Here is a 20,398-nt window from a genome sequence, read left to right on the forward strand (position 1 = left end):
AAGTTTTGAAAAGTGGTGGATTGATAGAACGACTTATTCTCAAACTGAGACCTTGTCGAGCTACCAATTTTATTAAATGATTCACCAATCCATATTAATCCCAAGCGGGACCCTCTATGGATTAGTGGTTTTCGCAAAAATTAGGGTTCTTGGAGTCGCCACCAATATTTTACTCAAAACATTGGAAAAAGATTTAAGGCAATTGATTTTATAAATCAACTTTGGCCATTACAACCAGAGTTGGGTAAGGGAGTCGGTTACGTGTGGGGAAGGTGTTAGCACCCCCACAGCGCCCCATTACGGTTCCCTATGACGGATTATTTATTAAATAATAGCGCAAAATTACTAAATTACCCCTATTTATTATAAGCGATTGTAAATTAAATATCTACATGATGATAAATTTAAATATGCAACAATCAGAAAGCGGTAAAAGAAGGGATTTTTAGAAAAGAAACCTCTTGAAGCGTGCTTTTTATATATCAATGAAGTCTAGGAGACTTTTTGGCACTCCCTCCCTCTACAAGCTCGCTCGCTCCTTCCTAAAAATAATTTTTGACTATGGAAATCCAAAAGATTTCCCTTCGACTAAGTTCGAATCTCCAAGCTAAATGCTCGGAATTCCAGAACTTCGTCGGATCGACTCCCAGAGAGATTTCTAGGGCAGAACACTGCTCAAAAACCCCAGAATACTCAAGGAGGGAGTCAAAACTGTGTGGAAAAGTGTGGAATGACGTCCAAATGACGTCCTATTTATAGGGATGAGGCGCAGTACGGCCCCTGGGTTCAATACGGCCCGTATTGAGTTTTTGTACTTCAATACGGCCGTATTGAATTCAGTACGGCCGTATTGAAATACAGAAACTTCAATACGGCCGTATTGGTTTCAGTACGGCCGTATTGTAGTACAAAATGTGCAGTACGGCCGTACTGAACTCCAAGGAGGCCGTATTGAGCTCCAAACCTCCCACTTTCTTATTTTTGGCTACTCTAAGACCTCTAAACCTACAGATAGTCATCATATGGTCTTCTAGGAGTCCTTCTGGCTGACTTTCCTTTGATCTTTGAGAGTCTTCGAGTCTTATTTCTGACCCGGACAATTTTAGGGGTCTACAGCTGCCCCCCCTTTACTTAGTCGGACGGCCTTTTGGTGTACCGGCTGACAAGTAAAGGAGTTGACCCAATTGTCCGGGTGATGTGCCATCCTTCTGACTTGTAGCGTCTTCCGATGGAAAATTGTTGAGTAGCCTCTCCAGGTTGAGTATTAGTCGTCGCCTCTCCAGGCTCATGCATACCTCAGTGTTTCTGACAACCTCGGTAGCTGAGTACCGCCTCTCCAGGCCCTGCCTCTCAACATTCGGCAGTTGAGTATCGCCTCTCCAGGCCCTGCCTCTCAACATGAGTCAGTTGAGTATCGCCTCTCCAGGCCCTGCCTCTCAACATGAGGCAGTTGAGTATCGCCTCTCCAGGCCCTGCCTCTCAACATGAGGCAGTTGAGTATCGCCTCTCCAGGCCCTGCCTCTCAACATGAGGCAGTTGAGTATCGCCTCTCCAGGCCCTGCCTCTCAACATGAGGCAGTTGAGTATCGCCTCTCCAGGCCCTGCCTCTCAACATGAGGCAGTTGAGTTTGTCCTCTCCAGGGTTTTGCCTCTCAACATGGGCAGCTGAGTTTGCCCTCTCCAGGGTTTTGCCTCTCAACATGGGCAGTTGAGTTTGCCCTCTCCAGGGTTTTGCCTCTCAACATGGGCAGCTGAGTTTGCCCTCTCCAGGGTTTTGAGATAAGTTTGTCTCCACAGTCCACAATGCTGCTTCGACGGTTTGTTTTTCTGATTTTGTGCCTGTAGACCCCTAAAATTGTCCGGGTCGGAAATAAAACTCGAAGACCCTCAAAGATCGAAGGAAAGTCAGCCAGAAGGACTCCTAGAAGACCATAGGATGGCTATCTGTAGATTTAGAGGTCTTAGAGTAGCTTAAAATAAGGAAGTGGAGGGAATGAAGCCCAATACGGCCGTACTAAACTTAATACGGCCGTATTGAAGCTTCAATATGGCCGTAGTGAACTCAATACGGCGTATTGAAGTTTCTGAAACTTCAATACGGCCGTACTGAAATCAATACGGCCGTATTGAAGCTTCAATACAGCCGCAGTGAACTCAATACGGCCGTATTGAAATTTCTGAGCTTCAATACGGCCGTATTGAACTCAATACGGCCGTATTGAAGTTCAAAAATTTCAATACGGCCGTATTGATTCTGTAGCCCGTATTGGGCCTGTTCCCTATAAATATGACGTCAATTGGACGTCATTCCACACTTTTACACACAGTTTTAACCCTCTTCTTGAGTATTCTGGGTTTTTTTGAGCAGTGCTCTGCCTAGAAATCACTCAGAGAGTTGATCCGACGAAGTTTTTGAGTTCTGAGCATTTTGCTTGAGTCTCGAACTAAGTCGAAGGGAAATCCATCGGATTTCCAAGTCAAAAATTATTTTTAGGAAGGAGTGAGCGGGCTTGTAGAGCGAGGGAACGCCAAAAAGCTTCCCAGTTTCACTTGATATATAAAAAGCACGCTTCAAGAGGTTTCTTTTCTAAAAATCCCTTCTTTTACTGCTTTCTGTGTGCATATTAAACTGTCATCATGTGGATAGTTAATTTATAATTGCTTAGAATAAATAGGGGTAATTTAGTAATTTTGTACTATTATTTTTAGAAATAATCTGTCATAGGGAACCCGAAAGGGGCGTTGTGGGGTGCTAACACCTTCCCCACACGTAACCGACTCCCTTACCCAACTCTGGTTGTAATGGCCGAAGTTGATTTATATAATCAATTGCCTTATCCCTTTTTCCAATGTTTTGAGTAAAACATTGGTGGCGACTCCACGAACCCTCCCTTTTACTACGAAAACCACTAATCCATGGAGGGTCCCGCTTGGGATTAACATGGATTGGTGAGACATTTAATAAATAAATTGGATAAGATCGACAAGGTCTCAGTTTGAGAACAAGTCGTTCTAATAATCCAATACATTTTCAAAACTAAAATAAAAGCGAGCTCGACCGTCTTCGCGACCGCCGAGGCCCGTTTGGGCCGGTGGCGACAGATGGCGACTCCACTGGGGAAGCTTCGAGAGTCAGTCCCATTTAGTGACAGATTGTTTTTAACAAATAATAGTTAAAAATTACTTCGTTACCCCTTGCTTGTATGATAACATGATTTATTATATGGCTTTAAATAACTGTTGTATGTTTAAATTCCGCAATTGTTTGAAATACAAACTGTACACAAACCTTTGCACACAACAGTTCCCTCTATACCCGGGGGCATGAGTGATTAACCATAGGGAGTGGATGTTAGTACGGCCGGTTGTCGAATGGGTCTATAGGTGCCCGTAGACCGTTGTCGGAAAACATCACTCAAGGTGATAACCATGAACTCAAGTCCGACAGTGCGTTGGAGCTTTCCATCGACTTACGACGAGAGGAATTGGGTCCCTATAATGGGGGCACCTTGGGGGCCTCAGACCGGTGAGAACAGTTAGATCCACCTTGAATATGCACTTTTTTGCAGGATACCCCTACCTCGTGATTCGCTCGTGACTGTTCGTGGATGAGTGAATTGTTTGTGCATTGATTATGTGAAATTGTTTGAGCATACATTGTACCTTTTAAACATACAACATTCCTATTCTTTTAAAATAAAAATAAATAGGAATAAGAATCTTCCATTGCATGGTGTTAACATCTACCTTCATCACATTCATGTAGGTAGTTTCCCTTTTCACCCAAAAAAAATGCAAAAAAACAAAATACCCAAAAAAAGGAAAAAAGGGGTTATTTATCCAAACCAAGCAATATCATGCATCATCTTAGGAACATCCTAAAAACATGATAATGCTTAGTTGAATAAACACTATGCATGCATATTCAACCTCATCATCTCATATCATGCATATAGATCATGGAGAGATCTAGGAGTCATTCATACATCTCTCCTAGTAATCCATTAATAAACATTAATAAAAAGAAAGAAATAATTGATGCGTATATTCAAAGAATGGATCACACGCCGTTCGTTATCAAGTGTAAGCCAACAACCGCGCCAAGCGAGCACACGTCAACTCCGTTGTTGGTAATCAAGACAAACAAAGGGGAAGGTCCAACACCATTAAGGATCACAGTTCCAAGGCCTTTCCCTTACAAATCAAATAAGGCTGTGCCGTGGATATACGACATCCACTCTTCTGCCGACAGCGATATCTCCAACATCGCTGGACTTGGGGGCATGACTAGGAGTAGTAGGATCTACACTCCCGATGATCTTCATAACAAAGCCCCCAAGAATAAAGAAAAAGAAGAAAAGAAAACCGAGGAAAAAGAATCCGAGGAGGAGACTGACAAGCTGTTAAAATTTATCCGACAGAGCGAGTACTCCATCGTGGATCAACTTCATAAGGACGCCAGCAAAGATTACGCTGTTGTCGTTGATCCTATGCTCCGAACCGCATCGGCAAACTCTGTTGAAAGTCTTGAACGAGGCATACGTGTCGCACACTATCTCCCAAGACGAGTTTGAGGGGATTGTTAGTCACATCAAGGCTAATGATCACCTCACCTTCATCGATGAAGAAATCCCCGCCGAGGGATCAAACCACAACAAGCCCTTGCACATCTCTATAAAGTGCAAGGAGTATCACATCGCTAAAGTCTTGGTAGATAATGGATCTTCCTTGAACGTAATGCCAAAAAGAGCGCTCGAGCAAGTGGCAATCAAGGGAATCCAAATGCGCCCGAGCAACATGATCGTTCGAGCCTTCGATGGATCTAAAAGAGAAGTGGTGGGAGAGATCAATCTTCCAATCCAAATTGGACCCACTATCTTCAACGTCGAATTTCAAGTGATGGACATCACTCCCGCATACAGCTGTCTCCTCGGCCGACCTTGGATTCATGATGCGAAAGCTGTTCCTTCTACACTCCACCAGAAAGTCAAGTTCATAATGGGTGACAAGCTGGTGACCGTGCAAGCTGAAGATGACATACTCATCAGCAAGCCATCCACCATACCTTATGTGGATGCAACAGAGGAAGCTTTGGAAACCGCCTTCCAAGCATTGGAAATTGCCAATGTTGAAATGTTTCCCCGAGAAATGAAGAAGGTAGCTCATATGCTCACAAAGAACGGATACTTTCCAGGACAAGGATTAGGCAAGGACTCCCAAGGAATCCCGGAGCTACCCATTATCAAGGACAATCCGGGAAAACAAGGGTTAGGATACAACCCTGTTAAAGATCAAAGAACGAAGAGGAATCAAGATCCTTCTCGACGTTCTTTAAGCCAGATCTTTAGGAAGGCCGGTTCACAAGCGTCAAGGCCGGTCGTCGTCGTCAAAATGTTTTTCTCCTTCCGATAGGGATCTATAGACTCAGTGACTATTAGAGATCACTCCTCGGGGACAGCCCGACCCCCGAGCCTCGATAGGGCACATGTTTCCGCTGCGATTATAATAAAATCATTCTTCATTAATTCTTTATTGCTTTTTTTCTTGCTTGCAATAAAATTCTAGACCACATTATTTTAACCCTGTTTGAATAAGCATAAATGAGGTTAAAATCATCTTGATAACAATAAACCCGCATCATTTTTATGTGGAAATGTGCATGACAGCTTGGAGCACCTTTTCTTGGCATCAATAAGTGCCATCATGGATAAAAGAAATCCTAAAGATAATAAGCTCGGCAGGAAACCCAAAAAGGGGACTGCGCAAAAATAAGAGCAAAAGACCCGCTAGGAATCCCACAAAAGGGTGACCTAGGCAAAAGTTAGGGTTACAAAATGAAGACAAAAACCCGCTAGGAATCCCACGAAAAGGGTGACCTAGGCAAAAGTTAGGGTTACAAAATGAATACAAAAGCCCGCTAAGACATCACAAAAGGGTGTTTTAGGCAAAAGTTAGGGCCGTCAAAAAAAGAAAAAAACAAAATAAATCCATGATGGTACCATCAATTGAATTCAACAAGGGGCTCAAGAAAAGCTATCCAAGTTGTCAAAGCACAATCATTAATAACAAAGATGTGCTTAACCTCATAAGTGTTTAATCGAACAAGCCTAAACACATAAGCCTACCATGGCCAGCCATTCTTACAAAAACCATTTTTCAAAAATAAAATAATCCCCTCTAAAACACAAACCTTTGAAAATATATCCTTTCCTTCTTTTCTCTCTTGTCCCAAACGATTTTTGAATAATCTTGTGGAAACATGGAGATATAGTGGTCAATAGGAGGGTTGACACATCTTCTAAAGAAAGGGAAGAATCATTTGGTTGATGACACCAAAATCAAATATGCATCATTCCTCGGTAACAGAAATCGGCAGAGCACAGTCCGTCTGGAGGAATGGCAAAATCCAAACACAAAAACGCATCGGTTAATTATTTTGAAAAAAGAATCAAATAGAATTAGGTGCATCATACTGCATACATGCATACAGATGATAGGTGTACTGGAAGATCACTTATTCTCTGTTTATTGAAATAACAAACAAAAAAAAAACAAAAAATATATAAACTTCAGAAAAAACAATGCGCCCGTACCATGTTCAGTACACCCGTACTAAAATTGGGGTTATGAACAAATTTTTAACTCAAACATGGGTGTACTGAAATGGATGCGGCCGTATTGGCCATAAAGAAATTTTCAAAGACCTCGTCATGAGGCAATTGCATAAAATAGAAAAAATAGAAAAAATTGCTTGTGTATGACAGCAGCAAACAAAATGCAAAGATTCAGAAAATCAACAGCGTCATACAGAATAACTGAGCCTGGAGAGGCTTGCCGAAAGAATACTCTCAGAATAACTGAGCCTGGAGAGGCTTGCCGAAAGAATACTCTCAGAATAACTGAGCCTGGAGAGGCTTGCCGAAAGAATACTCTCAGAATAACTGAGCCTGGAGAGGCTTGCCGAAAGAATACTCTCAGAATAACTGAGCCTGGAGAGGCTTGCCGAAATAATACTCTCAGAATAACTGAGCCTGGAGAGGCTTGCCGAAATAATACTCTCTCAAAATAACTGAGCCTGGAGAGGCTCGCCGAAATAATACTCTCTCAAAATAATTGAGCCTGGAGAGGCTCGCCGAAATAATACTCTCTCATAATAACTGAGACATTTCTGTACAGAAAAAGCTGAAAAACAACAGAAAAGGCAAAAATACAGAAAAAGCCAAAAAATGACAAAAAAGGCAAAAATACAGAAAAAGCCAAAAAATGACAAAAAAGGCAAACATACAGAAAAAGTCAAAAGTCGACAAAAAAAAGACAAAGATTTCACATCTTTCAGAATAACTGAGCCTGGAGAGGCTCGCCGAAATAATACTCTCAGAATAATTGAGCCTGGAGAGGCTTGCTGAAATAATACTCTTACAGAATAATTGAGCCTGGAGAGGCTTGCTGAAATAATACTCTCATCAGAATAACTGAGCCTGGAGAGGCTTACTGAAATAATACTCTCTCAGAAATAACTGAGCCTGGAGAGGCTTGCCGAAACAATACTCATTCAGAATAATTGAGCCTGGAGAGGCTCGCCAAAATAATACTCCACATCAAAGAATAATTGAGCCTGGAGAGGCTCGCAGAAATAATACTCCCCAGAGAAACCTCAACTCAAGCTCACGGAACAAATCCCCAGCGAGAGCTATCAAAGCAAAATCGTCAAAATCCCCAATGGAAGTACGATCTCCCAAGCAGAATATCCAAGTCAAAGGACTTAAACTTCCTCAGTGAAGATAGCTCTCCAACTCAAGTGTTGAGTGAGGCTAAGCCTGTAGAGGCTTCCTAAATAATACTCTGGGATACATAAGATCCCTCATTCCCCAATCGCCTACTCAGAGGCATCCCTGCAAAAAGAGAAAAATCAAAAAATATCAATAAATATTCCCCAAGCGGAATCCGGCACTCAGCCGAACACTGAACCCCAATTCCCCAGTCGCCTACATGAGAGGCACTCCTTCAAAAGGAAAAATCATAAAAAGATCAATAATCATTCCCCAAGTGGAATCTGGCTCTCGCCAATCATTGAACATCAAGGTGATATGCCTAAAAGAAGAGGCTAATCAAAATCAATGACAAAATCCCCCAGTGGATAACAGCCTACACAGAGGCAGCAAAATCAGAAAACCAAAAGAGACACCCGAACAAGGATAACCGGGATACTCCACCAACGTCGAAAGGACGTCAGCCAATCATAAGGCACCGCTCACATCAGAAAGAGCATCTTTGTGTCTGCACCCCTAAGGAATCAGAAATTCCCCAGTGGGCACCAACTACGCAATGGAAAGTTGGGACACAAGAACCTATGAGTAACTGCACATCCCCTAGACGGATCCCTGCGTTATCCAGCCCTCAGTGGCACAAAAATCAAAAAACAACCGTCGAAGCAGCATCGTGGACTGTGGAGACAAAATCATCACAAATCCCTGGAAAGGAGATATTCACGCTACCCCGTCGTCACAAACACGGAGGTATGCAGCTTCCGGCTCGAGCAATGAGCGAAGCTATCTCTGGAAAGGAGGTACTCACTGCTCACCGTCGTCACAAAGGTACTTAGCTTCCGGCTCGAGCAAAGAGCGAAGCTAAGCCTGGAGAGGCGGTACTCACAGCTTCCAGCTTGGGCAGCAAGCAAAGCAAAGCCTGGAGAGGCGAAACTCACACTGCTCACCGTCGTCACAAAGGTGCTTAGTTTCCGGCTCGAACAAAGAGCGAGACTAAGCCTGGAGAGGCGAAACTCACACTGCTCACCGTCGTCACAAAGGTGCTTAGTTTCCGGCTCGAACAAAGAGCGAGACTAAGCCTGGAGAGGCGAAACTCACACTGCTCACCGTCGTCACAAAGGTGCTTAGTTTCCGGCTCGAACAAAGAGCGAGACTAAGCCTGGAGAGGCGAAACTCACACTGCTACCGTTGTCACAAGGGTACTTAGCTTCCGGCTCGAACAAAGAGTGAAGCTAAGCCTGGAGAGGCGGTACTCACAGCTTCCAGCTTGGGCAGCAAGCAAAGCAAAACCTGGAGAGGCTACTCGACAATTTTCCACCGGAAGACGCTACAAGTCAGAAGGTTGGCACATCACCCGGACAATTGGGTCAACTCCTTTACTTGTCAGCCGGTACAACAAAAGACCGTTTGACTAAGTAAAGGGGGGGCAGCTGTAGACCCCTAAAATTGTTCGGGTCGGAAATAAAACTCGAAGACCCTCAAAGATCGAAGGAAAGTCAGCCAGAAGGACTCCTAGAAGACCATAGGATGGCTATCTGTAGATTTAGAGGTCTTAGAGTAGCTTAAAATAAGGAAGTGGAGGGAATGAAGCCCAATACGGCCGTACTAAACTTAATACGGCCGTATTGAAGCTTCAATATGGCCGCAGTGAACTCAATACGGCGTATTGAAGTTTCTGAAACTTCAATACGGCCGTACTGAAATCAATACGGCCGTATTGAAGCTTCAATACAGCCGCAGTGAACTCAATACGGCCGTATTGAAATTTCTGAGCTTCAATACGGCCGTATTGAACTCAATACGGCCGTATTGAAGTTCAAAAATTTCAATACGGCCGTATTGATTCTGTAGCCCGTATTGGGCCTGTTCCCTATAAATATGACGTCAATTGGACGTCATTCCACACTTTTACACACAGTTTTAACCCTCTTCTTGAGTATTCTGGGTTTTTTTGAGCAGTGCTCTGCCTAGAAATCACTCAGAGAGTTGATCCGACGAAGTTTTTGAGTTCTGAGCATTTTGCTTGAGTCTCGAACTAAGTCGAAGGGAAATCCATCGGATTTCCAAGTCAAAAATTATTTTTAGGAAGGAGTGAGCGGGCTTGTAGAGCGAGGGAACGCCAAAAAGCTTCCCAGTTTCACTTGATATATAAAAAGCACGCTTCAAGAGGTTTCTTTTCTAAAAATCCCTTCTTTTACTGCTTTCTGTGTGCATATTAAACTGTCATCATGTAGATAGTTAATTTATAATTGCTTAGAATAAATAGGGGTAATTTAGTAATTTTGTACTATTATTTTTAGAAATAATCTGTCATAGGGAACCCGAAAGGGGCGTTGTGGGGTGCTAACACCTTCCCCACACGTAACCGACTCCCTTACCCAACTCTGGTTGTAATGGCCGAAGTTGATTTATAAAATCAATTGCCTTATCCCTTTTTCCAATGTTTTGAGTAAAACATTGGTGGCGACTCCACGAACCCTCCCTTTTACTACGAAAACCACTAATCCATGGAGGGTCCCGCTTGGGATTAACATGGATTGGTGAGACATTTAATAAATAAATTGGATAAGATCGACAAGGTCTCAGTTTGAGAACAAGTCGTTCTAATAATCCAATACATTTTCAAAACTAAAATAAAAGCGAGCTCGACCGTCTTCGCGACCGCCGAGGCCCGTTTGGGCCGGTGGCGACAGTGCCGCTGAGGGCTGGATAACGCAGGGATCCGTCTAGGGGATGTGCAGTCATTCATAGGTTTTTGTGCCCCAACTTGCATTGCTTAGTTGGTACCCATGGGGAATTTCTGACTCCTTGGGGTGTAGACACAGATGCTCTCTCTCTGAGTTGAGCGATGCCTTATGTTTGGCTGACGTCCTTTTGACGTAAGTGGAGTATCCCGGTTGTCCTTATTCGGGTGTCTCTTTTGATTTTCTGATTTTTGTAGCCTCTGTGTAGGCTGTTATCCGCTGGGGGATTCTGTCGTTCAATTCTTGACTGGCCTCTTCTGTTAGGCAAATCATCTTGATGTTCGGTGTTTGGCTGGATGCCGAATTCCGCTTGGGGAATATTTATTGATATTTTTTATTTTTCTCCTTTTGTAGGGGTGCCTCTTGAGTAGGTGACTGGGGATTTGGGGATCTTATGTATCCCAGAGTATTATTTAGGAAGCCTCTGCAGGCTTAGCCTCACTCAGCGCTTGAGTCAGAGAGCTATCTTCCACTGAGGAAGTTTCAAGTCCTTTGACTGAATATTTTGCTTGGATGATCGCGCTTCCATTGGGGATTTTGACGATCTTGCTTTGATAGCTCTCGCTGGGGATTTGTTCCATGAGCTTAAGCTGAGGTTTCTCTGGGGAGTATTATTTCTGCGAGCCTCTCCAGGCTCAGTTATTCTGAGAGAGTATTATTTCGGCGAGCCTCTCCAGGCTCAATTATTCTAAGAGGGAGTATTGTTTCGGCAAGCCTCTCCAGGCTCAGTTATTCTGAGAGAGTATTATTTCGGCAAGCCTCTCCAGGCTCAATTATTCTGTACAATTGGGGATCTTTATGTTTGCCTTTTATCGATGTTTTTGGCTTTTTCTGTGTCTTGCCTTTTTTTGTTAATTTTGACTTTTGCTGTAGTTTGCCTTTTTTGTTAATTTTGGCTTTTGCTGTACAGAAATAAAAAATGCTAAAGAATTTGAATTCAAAAGTGGCAAATTTCATTACTAAAAATGAATTTGTACAAAGAAAATTAAGAAATGGGGCTAAGCCCAATCAAACAAATGCACGAAAAGCAAGAAAAGAGTAGCCAGTCTTCACTCCTCTGCCGGCGGGTCCTGTGTCGGGTCCGGAAAGCGGCGATGCATCCAGACGGACAGGCTGTCAAACCCCTGTCTGAGGGCCTCGATACCCTGCTGATGAGCATCAAAGCGAGCATCAAAACTCTGCTGCAAGGCACTGATGCTATGCTGAGTGGCATCAAATCGACTGTCGATGCTCTGCTGTAAGACATCGAAGCGGGCATCGAAGTAGGCCCTGTCATGCTGGGAGGTGCCGACCTCATGCTGCGGGTCCTCATCTCCCGGGAGCTCAATATCTGCGAAGAGCTCGTTGAAGTCGTCGGTGGCCCTCACGTATTGCCTCCCTACCTTGACAATCATCTTCATGTTGAGTAAGGTGGGAGCACCAATGGGTTTAGGTGCCAAATCCGCTGCATCCATGCCGTCGGGACATCCCCAAGCCTCGGCGAGTGTTGATAGGAGTGTGGAGACCATAATGTATCCCCGCCGGGCTTCGCTTCCCTCTCTTGCCCCCAGATTCTTTATGTGCTCAAGGAAGAAGAATCCGGGGTTGGCCTTCTAACTAGTGGCCATGCAATATAGAGCCAGCAAGTCCTGTCGTGTCACCGACTCTGGGCTCTTCTGCCTTGCATGAATGGAGCCTGTGATTAGCTTGTGGCAGATTCAGAGTGCAGTAGGGAGCCGAGTACCCTTCACTCCAGCGTGGTAGTCTGTCTGACCTGTGATCTCTCTCCACATCTCATTTTGGGTCAGACCATCCGGATATTCGCAAATGGCATCCCTATACTCCAATTGAGCAGCCCGTGTGAAAAATCCGGCCTGGACGTTGAACTCGTCCAATGACAAAGAACGGTACCCCCCCGTTCATCCAAAAGTCTACCGAGTAGACCGTCTCGCCGAAGCTGTTCGTCGACTGTGTGACGCCGACGGTAGCCAAGAACTCCTTTGTCGCTGTCGGGAAGATCTTGGAATGAGGGCTAAGGAGGAACCCCCATCCTATGGCGTTGATATAGCCTAGGACCTCGTTCTCCCACTCCATCGCTTGGAGGATGCTAACGTCGAGTACCCTTGATGGCTTGAAGACAAACGACTCAAAAAGCTCCAGCCTCTCTAGGTGCTTCGCGGTCATTTCTCGTTGGGCGGGGACCCTTTGTCTTTTCCTCGATGATTCGGCCATTTCTTTGAACTTGAGAAGACCTTGAACTCACTCACAGACAATATAGATAGAGGAATGAAGAATGCTGTGCAGAAATGAGGGAGAAATGGGCTATTTATAGAAGAATTTACGTCAGTACGGCCCGTATTGAATTCAATACGGCCGTACTGACTTGGTCGTTGGTGTGCAAATCAGGGAACCAATACGGGCCGTATTGAACTCAATACGCCCGTATTGGTGTGACCGTTAAGGTCAATACGGGCGTATTGGGCTCAATACGCCCGTATTGAAGCTGAAGGGCTACCTTAACCCTAGCTTCAATACGCCCGTATTGAAATGAATACGGCCCGTATTGAATTTAAATTTTTTTTTTTTTCCAGATAAACAGAGAATAAGTGACCTTCCATTACACCTATCATCTGTATGCATGTATGTGATGTATGATGCACCTAATTCTATTTGATTTATCTTTCAAAAGAATTAACCGATGCGTTTTTTGTTTGGATTTTGCCATTCCTCAAGACGGACTGTGCGCTGCCGACTTCTATAACCGAGGAATAATGCATGTTATATTGAGATTTGGCGTCATCAACCAAATGATCCTTCCCTTCCTCTAGAAGATATGTCAACCCTCCTATTGACCACTATATCTCCATGTTTCCACTAGATTATCCTAAAATCGCTTGGGACAAGAGAGAAAAGAAAGGAAAGGTATATATTTGCTCTGAAGTTTGTGTTTTAGAGGGGTTTTTATTTTCATTTTGAAAAATGGTTTTTGTAAGAATGGCTGGCCAAGGTAGGCTTATTGTGTTTAGGCTTGTTTGATTAAACACTTATGAAGTTAAGAAAATCTTTGTTTATTGACGTTGTGATTTTGACAACTTAGATAGCTTCCCTTGAACCTTTCTTGAATTCGGCTCGTGGTACCATCATGGATTTTTTTTGTTTTTTGATTGTCCTTATTTTCGCCTAAAACACCCTTTTGTGGTGTTTTAGCGGACTTTTGTTTTTGTTCATTTTTGCAACCCTAACTTTTGCCTAGGTCACCCTTTCGTGGGATTCCTAGCGGGTCTTTTGCTCTTATTTTTGCGCAGCCCCCTTTTTGGGTTTCCTGCCGAGCTTTTTTTTTATTTTAAAGGATTTCTTTTTATCCATGGTGGCACTTGTCGAGGCCAAGGGAAGGTGCTCCAAGTTGTCACACACACTTCCACATAAAAATGATGCGGGTTTATTGTTATTAAGACAATTTTAACCTCATTTATGCTTATTCAAACAGGGTTAAATAATGCGGCCTAGAAATTTATTGTAAGCGAGAAAAGAAGCAATAAGAAATGAATAAAGAATGATTTTATTATAATCATAATGGAAACATGTGCCCTATCGAGGCTCGGGGGTCGGGCTGTCCCCGAGGAGTAATCTCTAATAGTCATCAGGTCTATACATCCCTATTGGAAGGAGAAGAGCACTTGATGACGACGACCGGCCTTGACGCTTGTGAACCGGTCCTTCCTAAAGATCTGGCTTAAAGAACGTCGAGAAGGATCTTTGTTCCTCTTCGTTCTTTGATCTTTATTAGGGTCATATCCTAACCCTTGTTTCCCCGGATTATCTTTGATAACGGGTAGCTCAGGAATTCCTTGGGAGTCCTTGCCAAGTCCTTGTCCAGGCAAGTATCCATTCTTGGTGAGCATGTGAGCTACCTTCTTCATTTCTCGGGGAAACGTTTCAACATTGGCAATCTCCAATGCTTGGAAGGCGGTTTCTAAAGCTTCCTCCGCTGCATCCACATAAGGTATGGCAGATGGCTTGCTGATGAGTATGTCATCTTCAGCTTGTACAGTCACCAGCTTGTCATCTACTATGAACTTGACTTTCTGGTGAAGCGTAGAAGGAACAGCTTTCGCATCATGAATCCAAGGTCGGCCGAGGAGACAGCTGTATGCAGGAGTAATGTCCATCACTTGGAATTCGACATTAAAGATAGTGGGTCCAATTTGGATTGGAAGATTGATTTCTCCCACCACTTCTCTTTTAGAACCGTCGAAGGCTCGAACGATCATGTTGCTCGGGCGCATTTGGACTCCCTTGATTGCCACTTGATCTAGCGTTCTTTTTGGCATCACATTCAAGGAAGATCCATTATCCACCAAGACTTTAGCGATGTGATACTCCTTGCACTTTACAGAGATGTGCAAGGGCTTGTTATGGTTCGGTCCCTCAGCAGGGATTTCTTCATCGGTGAAAGTGAGGTGATCATTAGCCGTGATGTGACTAACAATTCCCTCAAACTTGTCTTGGGAGATGGTATGCGATACATATGTCTCGTTCAAGACTTTCAACAGAGCTTGTCGATGCGGTTCGGAGCTTAGGATCAACGACAATAGGGTAATCTTTGCGGGCGTCCTATGAAGTTGATCCACGATGGAGTACTCGCTCTGTCGAATATACTTTAACAGCTCATCAGTCTCCTCCTCGGATTCTTTATTCTCCTCGGTTTTCTCCTTTTCTTTTCCTTTATTCTTGGGAGCTTTATCCTGAAGATCTTCGGGAGTGTAGATCCTGCCACTCCTAGTCATGCCCCCAAGTCCAGCGATGTTGGAGATATCGCTGTCGGCAGAAGAGTGGATGTCGTATATCCACGGCACAGCCTTATTTGATTCGTAAGGGAAAGGCCTTGGAGCGGTGATCCTTAATGGTGTTGGACCTTCCCCTTTGTTTGTCTTGATTACCAACAACGGAGTTGACGTGTGTTCGCTTGGCGCGGTTGTTGGCTTACACTTGATAACAAACGGCGTGCGATCCATTCTTTGAACATACGCATCGATTAATTTTTTTCTTTTTATTAATGTTTATTAATGATTTATTGGGAGGGATGTATGAAATGCAAACCTAGATCCCTCCAGGATCTACGACAAAAATGCATGATATGAGATGATGGCGTTGAATATGCATGCATAGTGTTTATTCAACTAAGCATTATCATGTTTTCGGGATGTTCCTAAGATGATGCATGATTTTGCTTGGTTTGGATAAATAATATTTTTCTTTATTTTTCATTTGGGTATTTTTTTTTGTATTTTTTGGGTGAAAAGGGAAACTACCTATATGAATGTGATGAAGGTAGATGTTAACACCGTATAATGGAAGATTCTTATTCCTATTTATTCTTATTTTTAAAAGAATAGGAATGTTGTATGTTTAAAGAAATGCAATGTATGCTCAAACAATTTCACATAATCAATGCACACACAATTCACTCATCCACGAACAGTCACGAGCGAATCACGAGGTAGGGGTATCCTGCAGAAAAGTGCATATTCAAGGAGGTTCTAACTGTTCTCACTGGTCTGAGGCCTCCAAGGTGCCCCCATTATAGGGACCCAATTCCTCTCGTCGTAAGTCGATGGAAAGCTCCAACGCACTGTCGGACTTGAGTTCATGGTTATCACCTTGAGTGATGTTTTCCGACAACGGTCTACGGGCACCTATAGACCCATTCGACAACCGGCCGTACTAACATCCACTCCCTATGGCTTTCCACTCATGCCCCCGGGTATAGAGGGAACTGTTGTGTGCAAAGGTTTGTGTGCAGTTTTTATTTCAAACAATTGCGAGAATTTAAAAATACAACAGTTATTAAAGCCAAATAGATAAAGCATGTTATCATACAAGTGAGGGGTAATAAAGTAATTTTAAACTATTATTTTGAAAAGAATCCATCACTAAATGGGACTGACTCTCGAGGCTTCCCCAGTGGAGTCGCCATCTGTCGCCACCCGCCGAAACGGACCTTGGTAATCGCGACGATGGTTGGACTCTTTTTAAAGTTTTGAAAAGTGGTGGATTGATAGAACGACTTATTCTCAAACTGAGACCTTGTCGAGCTACCAATTTTATTAAATGATTCACCAATCCATATTAATCCCAAGCGGGACCCTCTATGGATTAGTGGTTTTCGCAAAAATTAGGGTTCTTGGAGTCGCCACCAATATTTTACTCAAAACATTGGAAAAAGATTTAAGGCAATTGATTTTATAAATCAACTTTGGCCATTACAACCAGAGTTGGGTAAGGGAGTCGGTTACGTGTGGGGAAGGTGTTAGCACCCCCACAGCGCCCCATTAGGGTTCCCTATGACGGATTATTTATTAAATAATAGCGCAAAATTACTAAATTACCCCTATTTATTATAAGCGATTGTAAATTAAATATCTACATGATGATAAATTTAAATATGCAACAATCAGAAAGCGGTAAAAGAAGGGATTTTTAGAAAAGAAACCTCTTGAAGCGTGCTTTTTATATATCAATGAAGTCTAGGAGGCTTTTTGGCACTCCCTCCCTCTACAAGCTCGCTCGCTCCTTCCTAAAAATAATTTTTGACTATGGAAATCCAAAAGATTTCCCTTCGACTAAGTTCGAATCTCCAAGCTAAATGCTCAGAATTCCAGAACTTCGTCGGATCGACTCCCAGAGAGATTTCTAGGGCAGAACACTGCTCAAAAACCCCAGAATACTCAAGGAGGGAGTCAAAACTGTGTGGAAAAGTGTGGAATGACGTCCAAATGACGTCCTATTTATAGGGATGAGGCGCAGTACGGCCCCTGGGTTCAATACGGCCCGTATTGAGTTTTTGTACTTCAATACGGCCGTATTGAATTCAGTACGGCCGTATTGAAATACAGAAACTTCAATACGGCCGTATTGGTTTCAGTACGGCCATATTGTAGTACAAAATGTGCAGTACGGCCGTACTGAACTCCAAGGAGGCCGTATTGAGCTCCAAACCTCCCACTTTCTTATTTTTGGCTACTCTAAGACCTCTAAACCTACAGATAGTCATCCTATGGTCTTCTGGGAGTCCTTCTGGCTGACTTTCCTTTGATCTTTGAGAGTCTTCGAGTCTTATTTCCGACCCGGACAATTTTAGGGGTCTACAATACACAACATACCATGTATAAGAGGTGACATGTTCATAGGAAGAAAATGGAATGTGGATCCTAAGAGGAATCCTTCTAACTAACCTAGCAAAGAAAACTAAACTATTAAAATGAGACTCCCTAAAAGTATAAATAGGATCCTCTTCTGAGTATAACCTAGAATGAAATCCTAAAAATGTAGTGACACTATGACTAAGACAATGAAAAGAATGATTCTTAAAAACTACAACATCTTGCCTAAAGTACCCTAAATGGTAGCCTAGGCTTTTCCTAAAATATAAAGAAAAAAATACTAGAAAATGTCCTAAACAAATTTGAATCATATTGTTTGGTAGATAAGATGTCTTGGAAAATCTTGAAAACTCATATAAACTATTTTTGTCTTGTAGGGAAAGAGGTAAATTAAGTTCATATGTACTTCCCTTAAGAACAAAAATAGAATATGCAATATGACAAGATATATCTATCAAACAATATATTCCAAAATTTGGGTGCTTTATTAGAACAACTAAAGTAGAAGGGGTTCTAAAGATAGGAAAGCTTTCTTTCTGGGGCACCTCCAAGAAAGTAGCATAAGAAGTGAAACTAAATGTAGCACACTCCTTCTTCACTACATCTTGAAGTTGAGATTCATTTGTTGTAAAACTAACTTGTTCTAGAATCTCTACTTCATGACTAGTGGTGACATTAGGGTAAGAGTCAAGGTCTTGTTTGAAGAAGAGGATATTTTGTGAAGGATTTTCAGTGGTAGAACAACTCTCTTCACATACAAGCCCCTTAGAGGATATGTTTTCCTTTTTACTCTTTCCTAAGAGAAATGCTTTTTTTTTCTTTTTCTCTTATTTTTCTCAGTTTTGCTTTTGCTAAAAGTCTTTCTTTTTTTTTGTTTCAAAATGAGAAGTTCTTCCTCCAAAATTGCAAGTTGTGTTTCTCTTTCAATTTTTTCTTTTTCTCTTGTGAACACTTCTTGCTTTGTCGAAAGTGTTAATGACTTAAGCTTTTGTGAAAAAGATTTTGAACTATGGAATTGAGAACTTCCATGCCTACTTCGGTGCTTATTGTGTAATCTTTCTTCCTTTTCCTTTAATAGCCGAATTTCCTCTTCTAAAAGTGCAAGATGGGCCTCACTTTCAAGTTTTTCTTTAAGTCTACGCTTGGCCTCTTGCTCTCTCCAAACCTTTAATGATCTTAATTCAGGTGCTACTTTTGAAATGTCATCGTAGTCACTTGAATTACTATCACTAAGAGGAGTAGAAAATTCTTCCATTATAGGTGAAAGATTTCTTTTGATAAAAGAAGTTTGAAAAGCAATTTTTTTTTGCAAGGTTAAGACTAAGTACTTGGAGGATTAAGTATACAAATTGAACTTTGGAGGGAGGTGAGCTACTAAGAGCCACTTAAAAACCAAGCCTCTTTAAGTAAAAATTACTAATCCCCTTTGTAGTTAATCTCTACCAAATTCTTTTCAATGAAAATTATTTTTGATGTTTTGTGAACTATGATATACTAGACGTATGAAAGCAACTAAAGCAAGTATTAAGCAAGAATTAAAACTACCTAAACATGTCCTAGTGTGAGAGCTTGAAAGATACCAAAGATCAATCAATGACCACTCTCACAAAGTACTAACGAAAATGTACACCTAAGGAGAGATGGTTGTGTACCAAAGACACACCCAAGACACTCCTTTAAATGGCCAATTACAAGATAATAAATGCTGGGCAAAAAAGTAAACAAACTAATCCTTAAAACAAAGTTGTGACGGATTTGGAGTCCAATTTAGTGACGGATTTTCAGCCTCATTTTTCCATCACTTGTTTGAATGCTTGAATCCACCTCCAACCTTTGTCCTTTGATGCTCTTTGAACCTGCACAGTGAACACAACAAATAGGTGAAAGAAGGCTGCTCACAAAATGAAAGGCTTGAGCACTCTTGTGAAGGTAGTTTTAGGAGTTTTAGGTCACCAAATTTAGGTCAAATTTTAAGGTCCTTGTTTCAAAACTCCTTTCCTATCCTTGTTGAGTCAATGTTTGGTTCTTTAGCAAGGATTTGATGCAACTTCCAGCACAGAATTTTAACAAAGAAAACTTAGACAAGCAACAAAAGCACAATTTATCAAAGCTTATACCAAAATTGAAGGAATAAGTGTGTATGACAAGACTCAAAGAAAGCCAAGGAATTAAAGCAAAAAATTAAGACTCAAAACAAGCTAGCACTCAATTAGGAAAGTCTTAGATTGGCACTAGAGTAGATTAAGAAAACAAAAACAAAATTTGGAAGCAATCAAAGAAGAGAAATCAAACTAGTAGATCAATTGCTTGTGAAATAATTTGTGTTTTCTTCTAATTTGTTCTTCTCGGCTTTTCTTGCTATAATTTTCTTTATATTTTTTTTTAATTCTTTTGCTTTTCTGAATTCAAATTTCTTTTCCAAAGAAGATATTTGCCTTTTATCTCAAAAAATTTCACAAATAAAAGAAGAAAGAATCGGTCTACTAGAATAGTAATTTTAAGTGAAATAAAACTCAAGTTCTAGTGTATTCTAATTTGAAAAGTGTTTGGATCCTTTTTAGTTCTTTGTTTTGCTTTCTTTTTCAATGTCTTATGTGTCAATAGACTCTGTATTTCTCTGTTTTCCAACAATCAAACATATCCAATTCGGATCCAATACAATCAATACACTAAAACACAAAGTATCACTTAAAATTTCAATGAAAATGTGATTGATTCACTATTTTGAGATGGAAGGTGAAATTTG

The sequence above is a fragment of the Cajanus cajan genome, chromosome 10, assembly GCF_000230855.2.
Source record: "Cajanus cajan strain Asha chromosome 10, NIPB_CcT2T_4, whole genome shotgun sequence".
NCBI classification, from domain to species: Eukaryota; Viridiplantae; Streptophyta; class Magnoliopsida; order Fabales; family Fabaceae; genus Cajanus; species Cajanus cajan.